Here is an 18,464-nt window from a genome sequence, read left to right as displayed (position 1 = left end):
GGCCCCGTTGAAGGACTCGTCCTCTTCATACATTTCATCTATTACGAGCTTTCCTCATTATAGCCTTTCCGATTTTCAGGATTTTGCTTTGTTAATCATGTACATTTGCCATAATTTCACAATGGCATTATTAAAATGTCAGATTGTCCAAAGGGCAAGCTAAGTAGATGTCTTATCATTTGGAACAGAATTTCTCCTCAAATGACTGCTTTTATATGTTTTTGAAGGTTAGACCTTCGAACTACCTCAGTCTAGTTTTAGAGTCTTCCGCTAAAATTCTGACAAAGTTCATCTGAGTCCCTTCATGATATGCAGGTCCCCTCAAAGGAGGACGGCTGCTTTCAGTGCTCAGCCTGTCCCATTTCAGTGAAAGGACATCACTTCTCTAAAATGAACCCCACTTAGAGAACATTTCTCATTTTCCAGTAGAGTCAAGCAAGACTGAAGAGAAGTGCATTCTGGGAAGTAGGTTTGCCAATGTTTCTGACCATAAAGCTAGGTTTCTGAAATTCAAGATTATTCCCAGCAGGGTGCCCAAATGCAGCCTGAAACTGCAAGCAAAAAAAAAAAAAAAAAAGGAGTATCCCTTTTTTACCTGCGACATCTATAAATTTTGATCACTTATTTTCATTCCAGAGCCATACTTTGTGCTGAACCATGAAAAGCAAAAATACATTTAAAATATTAAACCATAAGCTATTAGAGAAGGGTAAAAGAGTCTCTTTGTGTCAGGATTTCTTCTGTCTGAAGGAATGAATAGCAGTTGCCTTTCTCTGACATAAATAGCTTTCATAGAATACCTTCCAGAGGGGAGAAAAAATGGCTTTAGGACTAAATACAGTCACTACTCCTTTTCCCTATGCATGAACTTTTGAAAGGGTAAATAACATTAATAGATGATTAAACTATTTGTCACCAGAAAAAAATAGATGGTATTTTTGTGTCTGGGATAATTTGTAGCAAAAAAAAAAAATAAATAACCAAAGAGATAGCTTTACTTGCTCTGCTTTCAAAATTCACTAATTTTTCTCTTTGCAATGTAATTCACAATTGTCCTTGGTTTACAGACGTGATTTTGTTCATTATGGCAAAAGGTTTAATTTTCATTCTAAAGCCTAGATTAAGTTTCTGAGTTTAGCACGAGAGAAAGGAACTATTGAAAAACACTTTTTCCTTCCTTTTTTTCTTTTTCCTAGGGGAAGGCTTTAGTTCTCGAGAGGATATCAAATTCCAGTGTCAGTTTTGTAAATAAGTGTCAGCAAGTCCGTTGTCTTCCCAGACCAGGCTGTTTGTCTTTTTTGTGTTTGTGGTAAACTAATCTACAAGTGCTTCCCCGATAAAGTTAACACTTAGTTAATTACCCAGAGCCTTGACATCTCCTATAATTGCCATTTGGCAAACAAACATTTGATACTTGTCTTGGGTAGAATTTGTTGAGACCGAGAGGAGCAAGCTCTTGATGGATGGGGAACAAACCAAATAAATACAGTATTTTATGTTCTTTTAATTCAGGGCCAAGTGGATTTGGATGAAGTGTTTATTTAGTTTGCTGGCTGTTTCAAGATGCTGTGGTGTATTGATTCCTTTTATTACTAGCAGCCGTTTAACCTGACCTCTTCCAGATCCAGTATTTTAAAAGCCATAAATTTTAACTTTACTTATGAGCAAAGGCTGAAATGCTGTGAAAGCCTTTTTATTAGTTGAGCTCCACCATTCTGGATGCTCTCATGTCACCCATGGCAACAATATTTAGGGCTTCTTCAATGAGAATGGCTGCTCCACTGCTGGGGGGGGCAAAGACAGATATAAAACGAAGTCATAAACATTTCAGAGGTATAGGATTCCATGATGCGAGAGCCGACAGGTGCGGGGAAGAAAGAGTAGGCCCAACAACACAGCAATTTGGGTTGATCGTGTGAAATAAACATTTACTTTGGTATCTCAGATAATGGACACGATTTGGAAGCAAGAAACAGAGGACCAGGTAACCACAGAGCAAGGTGGAACCAGAGAGAGCTTGGAAGACCCATTTTATACAACTCGCCTGGTCCTCATGTCCCAGGGTCCCAAGCACAACTTTAATCTCCGGAATTCTACCGTGTTTCCCTGAAAAATAAGACCCAACCAGAAAATAAGCCCTTGCATGATTTTTCAGGATGACATTCCCCCGAACATAAGCCCTCACATGCATCTTTTGGAGCAAAAATTTACGTAAGACTTGGTCTTATTTTCGGGGAAATATGGTAACAAAGCAACAAATCTACTTTTTTTTCCCCAAGCTATGGAAATGTATGCTTCCTCTCATAGATTGGTTTGAAGAAGATCTAGGAGAGACACTTGCTTGAATGTCAGTGCTTAACTTTTTGACGATTCCGTGACCTGTCCTCTGAGGACAGAGAAATGTTCTGTATCAGACAGCAAATCAGAACCATTTCATCTTGAAGCAGCCCAGTAATTAGCCTCCTGGCCAAGTTGTATACACGTTAAAGGACCTAATTTTTCATAAAAAGAAGAGAAAGAAACATTATACGTGAGTTTACCCCTAAAAAGCATCCGTAGTTGAGAATGCCTTTTATTTGGGGTTGAGGACAGAAAGGAACGAATTCTACTTGTGTGGCTTCCTGGTTTTTACTTATGCACATCATTAGCTTTGGTCTGCTTTGTAGAAAATGTCCCATCAGTTTTCTAATTATCAAAGATGTTTGTTTAAACAAATTTTCTTTTCTCAACCCCTAGACCTCTTTTTATTTGATCATGCAGCAAAACTCTAATACAGCATTAGCGAGGTTATATAAGCAAAGAATTATCATTTCACCATAGGAAAAAAAAGTCCAAGCTACAGAGAGAAAAAGTCATACTGAAATAATTTAAATGAAACCACCTACAACAAAATACCGAATGAGATTTCCACCTCTTCCCCCACATCTTCACGGTATGTTTCTTTGCAGAGGATTTAATTCAAAATGATATGTATTTGGACTTAGTTTGCTATTTCGCCTTACTGATCTTTCTCTTTTTTCCCTTATTGATAGTCTACGTAAGCGTATTTACACTACCTATTGTGAGAGACTTCTGTCCTAGCATTTTAAAGAGCCAGGCATTTTTAATAATTCAAGTGATACTTACAAGGTAACCCTTAATATTTGTCTCTTCTTTGGATATTTCAGTGACTTAAATAAGAAAAGCGAAACATATTTAAATTTTTTGCTGTTAAAATTAAGTTGCTTCCCCACATCGCGTTATTTAAATTGCAAAAATTGGAGAAGCTTTCTTCATAACTTAAAAAAAATAAACAAATCAGGGTTAAAACAACATCAGAATGTTATTGCCTTTCAGTTTAAAAAAATGCCTAAGCTCTACACTGTGTGAATCATTGTTTGGTCTTCATATAAAACCAAAGCCTTCAGAGGGTGTGAATCCTTATGCTGTTACATCCAAAGGCTTCTATCCTAGCCCTTTAAGGCGCCAGGTAGTCCTATTCATTGAGTTCCCTAAGTGCAATTCATTAAACAGCAGAAAAATGTGTATAGAGTTTTCTTCTTCTATAACCTTATCTGAATCAAAGGGGACCTAAACACTTTCATTACCCGAACTATCATCTGATCAATGTTCTCTATATAATACCCCTTATTAATAACCATGACTCCAACTTAAAAATGTTTTAATTGTAGTAAAATATGCATAACATTAAATTTACTGTCTTACTAACATCTCTAAGTGTGCAGTTAGCAGTGTTAAGTACACTTGCCTTACTGTGCATCTGACTTTTAACATACCAGATATCCTGATAAATTCCCCTCTTCCCAGCAGTAAGCAGCCTGTCTCTACAGCCAGAGCAGACCCATGTTTGATGAGCTGGGAAGGAATGTCCCCTCTAACCCACAAAAGGGAAAGCAGTTGTTACCTTGGGGAAGTTACTCAGATTTCTAGACAAACTTTCGGTCGGGTTGGCTGTCATGGTGTGAATTAAAAGGTTATGTCAGAGGTTAAACTATGCAATTAAATCAAAAAAGCAGATTATTCTAGTAGCTGACATTAACTTTTGAAAAGAGACAGGATTAGCTGTACTTAGTCACATATAAAACTGCACAAGGGAACAACAGGGGAAAAAAATTATTTCTCCAAGTACTTCCCTTGAAAGAAAATTGTTCCGTCTTGCACCTCTAATTTTTCATCTTAATTCTGTTACTTCATGAGGCTCATTATCCTTTTCCAGATTTGCACACAGTGACTGATGCATTGTGATGGGTTGTTGTTGTTTTTCTGCTGTAAAAAAAAAAATATTCCCTCCTTCCCTAAATAATTATCTGCAAATTAACCTTTTTTCTTACTGGAATAGTTGTTGGGACAGAATACAGAAAGTAGAAATGTGTAAGCGAGACTCATTAGACAGGAGATAAATTCTTGGAGACCACGAGAGTATCATTTATTAAATGACTCTGCTGCAGTCCCCTAAATGGGCCCCTTTTGACCTGAAAGAGTTAATGCTATACTGAAAGTGACTGGGTAGTCCCCAGCTTTTCTGCCTTGGAAGGTTCTGACCCATTAATGGCAGTAATAATAATAATAGAAAACAATCCCACTTTGCCTCCATTACTCTGAAACTGTTAATGGTATCCTAATGTTTTTTATTCTTTAAGTGTAACTGAAAACTGACATTCAGCTCAGCTAAAATTTCAAATGTAGTGTTTTTTTTTTTCATTGCCATTTCAACATGCCTTGCAGGATGCTGAGTAAGGAATGAGGCAAAGGCTTATAATTGGCCTTTTAAATCATTATAAACATTTATTTTTACCCCCATGACTATATCTAGTGCCAATAATTCAGTCATAAGATGATGGAAAAACCTATTTAATGAAGCATCACAAGCTCCTTCCTAAATTCTTACCCAGAACAAGACAGGGAAAACTGAAATATGTTACTTTGCTCAAAAGTTGATTTTAAAATAAAAACAAAAGTAGCTCTTTTTTGTGTGGGAGTCTTAGCAGTGAACCAAATTGGGCTTTTTATTTTTTTAATGTAAATGCTTTTTAGAAAAGCTGTGTGTGTTTGTGTTTGTATTATAATTAATTGTTAAAAGTACAGTAGGGCTCTGCGGTGTTTGGGGCAGAAGTGGGTTCCGTTCTGGGAAGCTGACTTCTATAAACGGCGAATAATGATATTCCAGGGGGTGATAGTCCAGAGGATGAAAAGCATTTGGCACAGAGTCTGTCACAGAGTCAGTTCTAAATCAAGATTAGCTATTGTTGTTATTGTTTTTGAACCAAAACATTCTTCTCAATTTTAGGTCCTTAGGTCATACACCGACGGCAAATGAGTTCACTTGGTACAGGGTACAATTAGAAATCTGCTGCCTTGTTTATTGGCCACAGAAATACACAAGTGTATTTGAGTGACTGTGTTGGCACACAGGGTCACAGACTTCAGAGGCCTCATTAGCCAGTGGGGTCAAACATATACCTGGTCATCTAGCTGCTAGGGTCCTCTTCACTCTTTTCTCCATTCTCTCTGTCCATCCTCATCTCTACGCATCCCCAGCCCCACCTGACTGCTCTGTAGTTCACCAATGGTTAGGCTTGCCGCCCCTCAGCAGGCCTTTGCTCTCACCTCTACCCTCACCTCTTTCTCTAGGGTTGTCTCTCAGTCTGTCTTATGTTTCCCATTTTTCAGGGCTTCATTTCAGCCCAGAGTCTTTCTCACCTGACTCCCGCCACTCACTCCATGTCTGCTGTATCCCACCTTGTTTTAGGGTGCTTTCAAATTCTGCATTTTGACTCTCCATGTAGATTGTTTGTTTCTTACGGGCAGGTGTTCACAAAGAGATACCCTTCTGTGTCTTCTTTTGATCAGCTGAGTCCAGCATCTATGACAGATGTCATAGGAGGAAAACACCTCTTTTTTTCCCTATTAATAACAACATATGACGCGTGTATGTAGGACATTGCAGCTTTACGCTTTTCTTGTGCATGTGTAATTTCGTCTGATCACAACCAAAACCCATGAAATTGGCATTCTGTTAACTTAGACAAGTTACTTCACCTCTCTGTGCTTCGATTTCCCCAAATATAAAATGGGGATAACAATAGTATACACCTCATATAGTTAAATGATTTAATATTCAGAACACGCCTAGCACAGGGAGTTGCTGCTATTTTCACCGTCATCATCATCAATGTTATATTTTTCATTTTTCACTTTGACTGATGAAGAAACTGAAGCCCAGAGAAGTTAAACAACTTCCCTAGGCCCTAGGTCTCCGAGTCCCAAGTACACCAAAGTGGCCTCCTACATCTGATTTTACTGTTAGCCACCTTAGATTGCTTTTAGGCCATCACTTCCTTAGTCCATTTGCGGATAAGTTCCTAAGTCACAGTTTAGAAAGTCTATAAAACAGAAGCTTGAAATGAACATATCTGTAGAACGCAAACCCTCCTCCAGAAACAGACACCTCCTCCCTGTGAGGCAGCTCTGTCACCTCCCAAATGTGAGTAGCCTTGGTAATACAATGCGGGGATCAGGTCCTTAAAAGTAATGTCAGGTTTACTCTTCTATCTTTAAAATCCAGAATAACATTTAATTAGTGTAATTGTAGATAGGTTGTTTGAACCCTTGGTCAGCCAGAGCCAGAATTGATTTTATTCCTCTTTTGAAAGCCATTCTATTTTGTTTTAAGTGTATAACAATTAGTAGTATGTCTATAGTTATTAGTAATGATCTGGAGAATGGCCCCCTCTTCACAGAGAAGTCAGGGGCCAAGCTGAGCAGATCAATTTAATACAACTCTTCTCGATGCTGGGGAATTTGTCTCTCATAGTACCTACCCGGTAATAAACTAAAATGTGCCCGGCCGTAGGCTGGTGTCAGGCACACTTCTCATTGCTGTGGTCAGCTTATATATATGGTCAGCTCTGTACTTATGATCCTTTAGCCAACTACACATTATAGGTGAGGAACAATCTTCCCTTCTCCTCAAGTGTCTGTCTAAACTGAGTTGAAACAACCGGTGAGTTGTTACATGGATGAGAGATTGGAAAATACGGTATTAAGTCAAGACTCTTTAGATTACAATCAAAAGAAAGCAACTTCAAACTGGCTTTTTTGCAAAGAAGATAATTTGTTGACTCCTGCAACTGAAAAGTTCAGAAGAGCATCTACATGAAAACTTGCCTGGATCTAGAGTCTGGCAGTAATATTCTCTCACAGTTCTAGTTCTGCTCTTTGAACTTCCTTCTTATGGAAAAGCAAGATTGCAGCTCCAGGCTAATCTTCCCCGTAATCCCAGCACTAAAGAAGATGACTTTTTCCAGGTCATTCCACTAGCACTAGTTCCAATTAGCCCTATGTAGGTCAGCAACCTATACCTGAACCAACCAGGAGGATGAAATACACTGACTAGTCCCGCCTGGGACATAGGCACTCTTCTGGGTGAGAGTGGGAGAAACACAGCAAGGCAAGCAAAAATAGGAGGCTCACTCCGGATGGAATAGTGGCTACTGGATGGAATAAAAACCATGGATGTCAATGCCAGGGGAAGGTATAAAAGGCTGATCAGAATAACTGAAGAGTTGTGATTCTCTTCTTATTTCTCTACAAGTTTCCCTGAGATGGAATAAAGCAGTGTTTCCATGTACCCTGATGTTTCATTGCAGTCCAGCAAGAATTTCAGTTTAAGAAAGATTGATCATAGACTTCCCCGAGGGGGAGTTATTAATGGAAATACCACCTTCTTGTAACCTTGTTCCCCGCTGGCAAGGGCTCCTCTGGCTGAGTTATAGGGAAACTCCAGCGTGTTGTCAGATTTCACAACAACATTAAGTGGGACTTCCTTTTCATATTTGCCACCTCATTTATTTTGTGTGTCTCCATGTTATTAGTTTTACTACCCATTAATCATTATATATTACAAAATATAGTAAAGTGTCCTTAGAGGAGATAGCCCAGGGTCTGGCCATGACAGTCACAGCTTAGCCACGTCTGGAAGAAGCTTAGGAGTAGCAGGCAGTGACCCTATCTTACCCGTTAACAGAGACATAGCCGTGAGTACCTCTTGCTTCCCAAGTGGATGAGAATACATTTCTTCAGCCTTTCCCACCTGATGAAAGAAAGATCTGAGGAAAGCAGCTCTGTTCACTGTGAGGACAGATGACTAACTAAAAATGTTTTTGAAGAAATTGCTTCACAGGAGCCTGAAGTTGAAATTGGAAAAGGAAGAAAGTAAAGAAGAAACTCGGCAGCGAGTTCCATTGCTGTATAAGTCTTTTTCTCTTCAGTTTATCCTACATATGTCTTCCATATTATCTTCAAATACCAATACTATCAAGCCACTCCCCTGAAGGAAAGCTTTTAAAGGCTTCCAATTGCCCCCTGCTTTGGATCTCTCTTTCTTCGCCAGATTTCGAGTGCCTTCATCTCTCGCTTTATCCTCTAGACCCACACTTATTTCCCCCCAATTCCCAGCACAGTTGTTTTCCCTGCCTCATCACTCCACCCGTCCTATGTCCCCACTAACCAGTAGATGTGTCAGAACTTTTCCTCATGCTTTTCCCCATTTGTGAGTGGCTATCCACCTGCCACTTCTCCTGCCTACGTTCAGTCCATCTTTAAGGACAAGTCCTACTTCATTCACGAAGCCTTATCCAGGGACTCAGGATCTCAGAGTGCTTTCTTTTCTCTGGATTTCCACAAGTCAAAACTTCTCCACCCCAGAACTGTGCTGTATGTCAGCATTCTTAGCTCTGTCATTCACAGAAATGCCTATTGACCAGTGACCCCAAAAGTCTATGACCTTGTCTGATTTGTCCTTTTGTTGCTGGTATCCTGGACTGGTCTGAGGGAAAAGAGTCCCTTGGCTATGGAAGAAACTAACCAGCTCTTATTGTCCCAGACATGGTTATTTTCATCAAGTGATTTTAACCCTTGGTTTCTTTATGGAAAATGCCTCTGTAAGAAGTAAGTCTTTGGGGCTATTAGAAGTGAAAGACATAAAAGGTCATTTGAAAAGTGATGAAGAGTGTTAAACAAAACCAAAAACAAGTAGAAGTTTTGAATAAAGAGTGAAAATCCAAAGCTAATGATGACTCAGGCCCACAATGTATGGATATAGAAACAAATCCTCCTGGCATTCTGTTGGTTGTAGAGCATCCTCCTAATCAGGATAAACATTGTTCACCAAAGAAGACATAGGGTACAAACCAATGTTTACTGAATATTTACTGTGTCCCAGCCAGCACGTGTAAGTCCTGTATCACATCATTTTCTAACTACCCTGTGAGGGATGTGCTGTCATTATATAGATGAGAAAACTGAGACACCGAGAGCGAAGAGCCTCACCCATAATTTATGCAATGATTCCTCCCCCGCCATTAGTCTACTACCCACCTGACACTAGACATGGTTTTTGCAACATTATTGACTATATTCTCTATGCTGTACTCTACATCCTAGTGATGATTTTGTACATACCAATTTGTACTTCTTAATCCCTTCGCCTTTTTCACCCAGCCCACCCAAACGGCCTCCCCTCTGGCAACCATTAGTTTGTTCTCTGTATTTATGAGTCTGTTTCTGTTTTGTTTATTTTGTTTTTCAGATTCCACATATAAGTGAAATCATATGGTATTTGTCTTTCTCAGTTTGACGTATTTCTCTTAGCATAATGCCTTCTAGATCCATCCAGTGTTGTTGCAAGTGGCAAAATTTCATTCTTTTTTGTGGCCAAGTAATATTCCATTGTATATATGTACCACATCTTCTTTATCTAATCATCTATTGATGGATTCCTGGCTTGTTTCCGTATCTTGGCTATTGTAAATAGTGCTGCAGTGATCAGAGTTGCACATATCTTTCCGAATTAGTGTTTTGGATTTCTTCAGGTAAATACGCAGAAGTGGAATTGCTGGATCATAAGGCAGTTCTATTTTCAATTTTTTTGGAACCTCCAAATCTTTTTCCATGGTGGCTGTACCAATTTGTAATCCCACCAACATTTTTCAAGCGTTCCCTTTTTTTCATGTCCTCACCAATACTTGTTGTTTATGGATATATTGATGATAGCCATCCTGACACGTAGGGGTTATATCTCATTGTGGTTTTAATTTGTATTTCTCTGTTGATTAGTGACGTTGAGCGTCTTTTCGTAAGTCTATTGGCCATCTGTATGTCCTCTTTGGAGAAATGTCTATTCAGATCCTCTGCCCATTTTTTAATTGGATTGTGTGTTGTTTTGTTGTTGAGTTGTATGAGATTTTTGTTTTTGTTTTCTTATATAAATTTTGGATATTAACCCTTTATCAGCTGTAGTATTGGCAAATATCTTCTCCCATTCAGTAGGCTGTCTTTTCATTTTGTTGATGGTTTCCTTTGTTGTGCAAAAACTTTTTAGTTTGATGTAGTCCCATTTGTTTATTTTTCAAGAGTAAATCACAGATTTTTCTCGCCACACATACAGACACACACACAAAAAACGGTAGTCATTTGAGGTTATAGGGGTGACAACTAACCTTATTACAGTAATCATCTCACAATATATATATCTATCACATCATCACATTTATACACCTTAAACTTACACGGTATTGTGTGTCATATCTCAATAATAAATAATAAAATGTAACTCAGGGATTAAAAAAAAAAAAAGGCAGTGACTCAGAAAACAGTTTATTTCTCCAAACTCCTCCTCTCTCCTAGACACACACTCAGCCTAGGTCACGCTCTCATTGAGTGGGACGGTGAGTGAAATTGCTTCATTACTTATTTTATCCTGCCCATTCCCCTTCTTTGTAGGTCTCTCTGGAGGTGAATGTACAGATGAATTTGGAGATCAATTATGTATTATGTGATCTCATTTTGTACAGGAAAGAATTTTGTAAATTATAAACCAGCAAGGGAATGTTAGCTACTGTTACACTTGTCTTCTATTCCTCTTAAAACCAAATATAGTTCTGGGCAACAGAAATACTCAGTGATAGCTGACTTGATTTTTGGCTTGGCATCCATTAGATTGAAATCTTGCTTAAAGTATATCTATAAAGAGATTATTATTCATAGTAACATGAAACCGAAAAACCTCACTATCTAAATAACTCAGCGATTGAGAATTTGAAGTTGCTTTTTAGTACAGTAAGCTATAAAAAGGGGAGAAAATAGTAAAGCGAGAAGTGTAAAAATAATGCTTGATCCTAAAAAATACAGGTACTCAGTTTACACCTTCATGTAAATACCGTCCAAGAAATCAGTGTGACCTTTTAGTTATGCTAACGGGTTTTTAAGAAACTTGTTAGAATCCTTTGTATTATACTTTATTTTGAGAGTACTGTAAAATACAACCCACATAACCCAAAAGCGGAAGAAAGATGTGCTATGAAAGCAAACAGTACAAAGAGTAAATGGTAGAAGGTAACGGGGAGGGCGAGTATTACTGAAACAGTTTGTGTTCAGAGTGAAAAGCCTGTTACCAACATACACAAAGAGGCGTGGAAAGACAGATAAAGGTGTTCTCGTCAGTGGGTAAAAATAAGAGTATTTAAAGACATAACGAGGTGGAAATGGAAGAAAAGTTTAATTTTATAAACAGAAGTTAAGCAAAAGGAATGACTAGTATAAAAAGAAAGACAAAACATAGAGAAAATAAATGAAAGTTATGGGTGGGGGGAGCAGAAATTATTAAATCCTTGAAAGTGGCCCAAAAGAACATGAGGTATTAACAAAGAACAGGAAGCGATGTGTGGGGCTTTGCGGAAGCGAAGCAATTATGGGGTGTGTTTCTCCAGGTCAAACTTTGTTCACCCTCACAGCACTGGAGAAAAAGAGCATCCAAGTAATATAACGACCCTTTAGTTTCAGTTATTCCTACAATAAATGTTTATTTAGTACTCCTCTGTGTTGATACGAAGACCAGCAGACTAAGAACATGGTAGTCGGCATTTATCAATCCTATTGATCCTATTCTACAGGTAGAAAAGCTTGATACTTCAGTCAGTTTGTTTGACTGTCAAATGAGTCTGAGTCTGTTTTTTCCAGTTAGTAATAAGAGTAGTATTTTTTGTTTTTTTTCTTTAAGTAGCCACATTTCCCTTTGAAGACCAATGCTATTTATCTAATTTTTTAATTCATTTTTGTCTTCAGTACCAATTTTGGGTGTTTTTTTGTTTGCTTGCTTGCATCTTTGCTTGCTTATTTGTTTTTAATCTAGTAGAGTTTTCCTGATAAGGCAGATAGAAGGAAAACAAAAGATTAAAACAAATCAGTCCACTGGGAATGGATTTGTCTGAGCTGTTCAGTTGTCTTAAAAGAATGTACCCAGAGATATGGTTGCATAGTTTTTAAAAAATAGTTTACCCATGAAATTGAACCACACAGTCCATTTTCTTATCCACAAAACAGAGAATAAAATAGAGAATAAAAGAAAAAGAAAGGAAAGTGCCATGCAAATATTTTCAGTGTAATAAATTCATTATTCATTAAATGTGTTGCAATAATTGGAGTCCAGGAAAGAAATTAAAATATGGCATAAGATTTTCACTTTCAGTTTATAAAAGAAGGAATTTTTAGTAAAGAAAATTTAAGTTCATAACAACTCTTGGCAAAGATTTGAAGCCTCTTAGAGTGCCATGCCCATACTCACAATCAAAGCATTAGTTGTGTTTGTTCACCTAATCTTCCCATATTTTCTCTAGATATTTTTCACTTTAAAATAAATAATGTTTGGAGACAGAGTAGGAGAGATTATGCAAATATATGAATCTTAATCAGAAGTTCATTATTGAACATTTTGTCATGAATTTCATGAAATGATAAAAGACCCTGGGATTTACTAGACTTAAAAGAAAAAAGAAAAAACTCTGCTCCTGGAGAACTTGGAAATTGCCAATAAAAAAGAACTGAAACCCAAATGACAGCAGATAATGTATAAGCCAGATTACATTATGCCCTATGGTAATGAATAGGAAATGGGGCACTGTGATAAGCTTGGAATGATGATCAATATTTGGAATACTGAGATAGGCCAGAAAGTAATTAGGCCCATTATGGACACAGTTAGCACAGATAACACAATTTGGGATATTATACGTTTGGATATTATAGGGAATTTTTTTTCTAGGCTAATGGATTTGCAATGATATCTATTAAAGCACATTAGACATTTTGCCTCTAGGGAATCTACTAAAAAAATCCAATACACAAAATTTTCAGTAAGTGTAATCTAAAATAAAAAGACAAAGTGGGGTATATTGAAGAATAAGATGGTGTTGTGACTTCCTACTTGGAATTTATACTAATTTTTCATTCAAAGAGTTCTAAGGCTATTAATTTCACATCACAACTCCTCATGAAGCAAGTAAAGCATTTCTATTGTATTTGCCCAAGTTCATTGCTCATAATACAGAGAGGCCAAATTGATAGTGAACGCAAGCTTTCTTGATGAAACCCTGGCCTTTTCAAATTTCACGCTGTGACCCCTGGATAGCATTGCAATCATTTTGGTCCCCAAATTACTACTGGGCACAATTCCTTTGTTTTCCAGGGAGGTGCTCTAACTTAATTAATTTCCACTAAGTGCTTTTAGGATCATTGATGTTTTTGAAATGTGCAGATTAGTACATTATTTATTGTTAATTTATCCTAAGTATTTATTAATTATAAAGCTCTACCTGAGAGAAAAACTTGCCATGTATCTGAAAGTCACTACCTTCCCCAAAATAATTCCTTGTGTTTTAATAAGAATGTATTGGAAGCAATTTCATCAATAATGGAAGATCCAATTACTGGTTTTCTGGATAAAGGCATTCTTTTATTGTGAGATTTTAATGCTCGAATGGGAAGTTTAAATATTGCCAGTGAAATCTCCGACTAATTAAATGATTATAGCCTAAAGGGAAGAGCTCCACCATTAATCTTCCCAAGAATAGCCTCTATATGTGATAAACAGGTGGATCTATATGTATGTATCACTTATTTCAAAAGAAAACATATAAGCAGTTGTTTGAAAAAAAAAAATCACTTCAGTTTTTAAATAAAAGAAAGATAGTGTTTCTTTATGAAGCCCGGTGCAGCTTTTTGCAGAAGTAATGGTTGTTTTTAAGAGCGTGGTGTTAGGTTGAACCAAATGAATGGTGCTGAGCCTTCACTTATTCAAATATTTAGAGGTAACAGGGATAAAAAATTATCACCACTGCTTTATGAGCATGTATTATGTGCCAGACACTCTTCCATCCTTGTCTTATCCTCATTTTACAGATTAAGAAACTGAGACACCGAGGGCTTAGTAACTCAAAAAATAAGTGGCAGAGTGGGGCGTGTTGGGATTTTCCATATCCTCTCCTCATAACCACTCATTTTATTAACCACTGCTTTCTAGACTGTTGTAGTCTCTGTTGTCCTAATCACCTGCCTTGTAGGGAACTTCCAGCCATTCTCAGCCTGAGGGCAGGTACAAGAATCCAAGATTGATTCAGAGAAATTGTTGTCCACATCCAAACAGTCCTCCAGGAAGGACTTTCTGTTTCACAGTATGTTGAAATGGGACTTTCTAGCTAGAAGGCCAGGGCAGTAGTTTTGTGTTTTAAGAATCTGTTTTGTAGTGGCACCTCTCCACCTATACAGTAGCTCTCTACGACCCTCTCCTCACCTTTTTCATGCCTGTGGGACTTCTTTAAATTTTTAATCTTGGTGTGGGTTGTCTTAATCTTGGTGTGAGATTTTTAATCTCGTTGTCTTCATAACACTGTGTTTTCCTGGATTGCAGAAGGTAGTAGATGTGTCTGAGGATTGGTGAGCCCGGAACACATGACATTGAAATTTCCCTCTACTCTGTATGAGGAAGGCTTCTCGGACCAAGTCAGGCCAATCCCCTTCAGTTGAGAACAGAGAAGTCTACAAAACTGCTAAAACATCTTCAAATTGATGATTTCAGTTGCATTTCTTTATGAGGCCTTTATTTTAAGGGAATACTTGGCACATGGAACTTGAAGAATATTTTTATACCACCTTCAGAATAATTTTTGTCATGTAAGATCCTTCTTTTAGCACCCTTGAGAACCTTTGTATCATTTATTTTGAGAAATGTGTGTACGTCAAGTTCATATTTCTGACAGCAAGGTAAGTTTATATGGATCTTAGAGAACATGGCCACAGACATAGAAATCTAAGTTACAAAATAAAGGCTTGTTACTAAAATTTGGAAGAAGATTCATTCCTTGGCATTTGTGACTAACCTAAGCTGCCCTGGAAATCACTGAACAGTCATTTCCAGATTCGTTCTGTAGATGCTGAAAGTGGGACAAGTAAAGGCTCAAATTTGGATGAAGTCCACCCTATGACGGATAACATGCGGTATTCATAGGTCACTCTCTCCGACAATAGCTTGATGTCAGCCACAGCCAATATCCTACCAGCTACAGACGACAACATAAGGAGTGATCATGTTTTAGGATGACTTCAATGAGCGTAGAATGACTGAGGTTTTGATTTTGATTCATTGCTCATTTTTCATTATCCCTTCAGAGAGACCTCTATTTTTAGTGGGAGACTAGGAAAAAAAAATGATTTGTGAACATGGTTAGGCTAAAAATAGACAGGGAATCTTTCATTCTAAAAGCTACAGGATTTCCAGTGCAATGTGAGTCTGGAATTGGTGAGGGTAGGAGTAGAGGAGACGGATTGGATGTGACAATTTATTGGACATCATAAAATTTTTACGTGGTAGAGTACTTCATTCCAAGCATTTTGTTGGGATTCAGTGCTGATCCCCATTAATTGACATAATAACCCCTCCCACAACCAGTGAGCTTGACCTTCCATCAGAAGCCTTCGGACACAGAAAGGAAATGTGAGCCCTGGTCCAGGTCCATGTCAAAATCCCCTTTCACTTGAAGATTCAGTTCTGTCAGGTCAGTGCACCTGGAAGTCCTCATAAAGACTTTCCTGATTTTGCATTTTCCTCTCTACCATCAGTCTCTCTTCCACTGCTACACCCTGTTTACTCCCTAGGAATAAATAGGAACATTTTTTCCCAGCCTGAAAACCCCTGAATCCACATTTACAACTCAGCACTCAACCACCCTTTTTGCTTTTAGTTTTACTATGTACTGCATCCAATAGCATGAGGCTGTAATTTTGGCCAACATCAGTTGACACTTCTAATTTGTGACTTCTGTTTATATAAAGTGAATTAATTGCTGGCTCTATTAATCCTGCAAAATCCATGAATCCTTAATGTTCATTTCGCTTAGAATGACTAACGCTGTATTTGTTCCTTCTCAAATATGACTTCTTATCAAGCTTTGGATGAGCTCCTTTTAGATAACATGCCTTATATCTGGGATGATTTATTGACTTTCATGTTCCATGGAATTTATTGTTAAAGGTTGATGCGAATCCTTGTAGTTTGGGCTCTAATATAATCGCCTGGATGGCAATTAATAAATAAAAGATGGTTACTATTGTTGACAGAAGAATAAGGCTTTCTCCGATTGTTTTCATCTTGGAGTTTTCACCAAACTTCGTGTCAGACATCTCTGGGGGGCTTGCTAATATAAAATATCCTCTGTAAGCTCCAAAGCTTTTACTGTTGCTTCAATACCCCAAGCCTCTGTGTTGCTTTTTGTCTTCTTGTCAGAAATGATCTTATTCAATTTATGTTTCTTCAACTTACCTTCCTTCCTGGGAATATAAGAAATACGCCCCTTTCTAGATTTAGTAGTAATGTATTCTCTGGTATTTATGACTTGCAAGTAGCACCTGAAACTTTTCCCTGAAATTTCTTGTAATTTTCCCTTTTGCTTAATCTCATCTCCGCTGTACTTATGTAAGATACACTGTCGCCTATAAAATGCAATGTTTGTTGCCATCATGTATATTGTTCAAAGTGCCAAATTGCCTCCTATACGTTAATGATGAAACTGTAAAACAAACAATCCCAAAAAAGCAAAAACAAACCAAAACAAAACCAATTTTTGCAGTTTTCCTGCTTAACTAGCCTCAGGATAATCCAAGCTGACACTTGTTTGAGAGGTGAGGGATCTATAGGCCTGTTTACGTAGTTTGACTATCATCAAATAGAGGGCAGAGGCTGAGGACTGTGGTAGGCAGTAAGGAGCAGAAAAGGTAGAATTAGGTGACCTCGGGACAGGACTGTTCCCAGTTCTGACACGTCCTGCACGCGTAACTTCAGAGCGGGTATTTCACAGCTCTGTGCTTCCGTTTCCTCATCTCTCAAATGGGACTGACAATCGTGCAGTAGCACAACTGTGAGGACCGTGGTAAGTGAATATAGAGAAAGCACTTAGGACAGGACCAAGCTTTCTGTGCACTGTTAGCTATCAGCACATTCGTCATTATTTTGACTATTTTCAAGAAACTGAGAACATGTGGAAGGGTGTACATTGTTAACTTCATGTGTGTTTATGTAGGCATTTCACTTGTGTTGGCCTTCTTTTGTATCCCTTGTGTTACCTAGTGCGATGTTAAACAATGAGTTTAACATCATTGTTAGTGTTTGTGGTGGGGTCAGCAGCAGAAGCAGAAATAGTGATCAGAGTCAGCAGAGACAGTGCTGTTTAGTGAGCCGTACTATACAGTTGGCATTGAAGAGTAGGCACTTGATGTACATACCCCTTAATATGTGCTCAGTTTGTATCTGAAAAATTACAAAGTAGTTGATTTCCAATAATGCAAATGTAGCCTCTTCATGATAATAGTCTCCTTCATAACTGGAAAGGACCGTGAGCTTTGGCCTCGGTGGGAAAGATTCCTAATAGAATTCCTTCCACCTTTAACATAAACCTGTGCTGCTGGTATTCGTTATGTATAACATAATCCTGTCATAGACGACTGGGAGCCTGGCTGTGGGTGGGAATGCAGGCCCAGACATGGGTGAAGGGCGGCAGATGCAGAGCAAGACAAACAGTGTAAAGGAAAAATATTATATATCAGAACACAAATTATTAAAATTTACTTAGGTTTTTTTTTTTTCTTTTGGAATATTATATCATATTAAAAAATGTTGCCCCTCTTGTAAATGCCCAAATACAAATAATTTGGAACAGTAAGCATTAAGATTACTTTGCTTTATTGACTAAGTAAATTGCCTTCCCCATACTTTATTACCCACTAGCGTAAGATAAAGTGTTTAATCACAAAAATTAGAGTCACTTCAATGCTCCTTGATTTCCGTGCATAGTATGTTACTTAATAAGCATCAAAACAATGATGGAATGAATAATGAAAGCTACGGTGTATGGGAGTGCGTGGGATGTTACTGGGAGAGGAGTAGTCATACTGAGTGCTCTGGGTTAGGTGCTCTGTGTACGTGGATATACACACAGTCAGATACACGCTCTCATACATACAATCTCTGTAGACTGCCGTAAACTTTCAAATTCATATATATCTGTCCATGTGCATATACACACACGTATCTATTTCTATATACGGTATATATTATCATTTTAAATCTTACCACAACT

At 37.9% G+C, this 18,464-nt stretch overlaps 1 protein-coding gene across 1 annotated transcript in view; it reads left to right on the top strand.

Moving 5' to 3' along the window:
* PARD3B (par-3 family cell polarity regulator beta) overlaps positions 1–18,464 on the top strand; it is a 939,210-nt gene that overhangs the window by 649,837 nt on the left and 270,909 nt on the right. The window lies entirely within an intron of this gene.

This window comes from Rhinolophus ferrumequinum, chromosome 8 (assembly GCF_004115265.2).
Source record: "Rhinolophus ferrumequinum isolate MPI-CBG mRhiFer1 chromosome 8, mRhiFer1_v1.p, whole genome shotgun sequence".
NCBI classification, from domain to species: Eukaryota; Metazoa; Chordata; class Mammalia; order Chiroptera; family Rhinolophidae; genus Rhinolophus; species Rhinolophus ferrumequinum.
The sequence above is the reverse complement of the archived record's forward strand: the minus strand, read 5'-3'. Positions and strand labels throughout refer to the sequence as shown.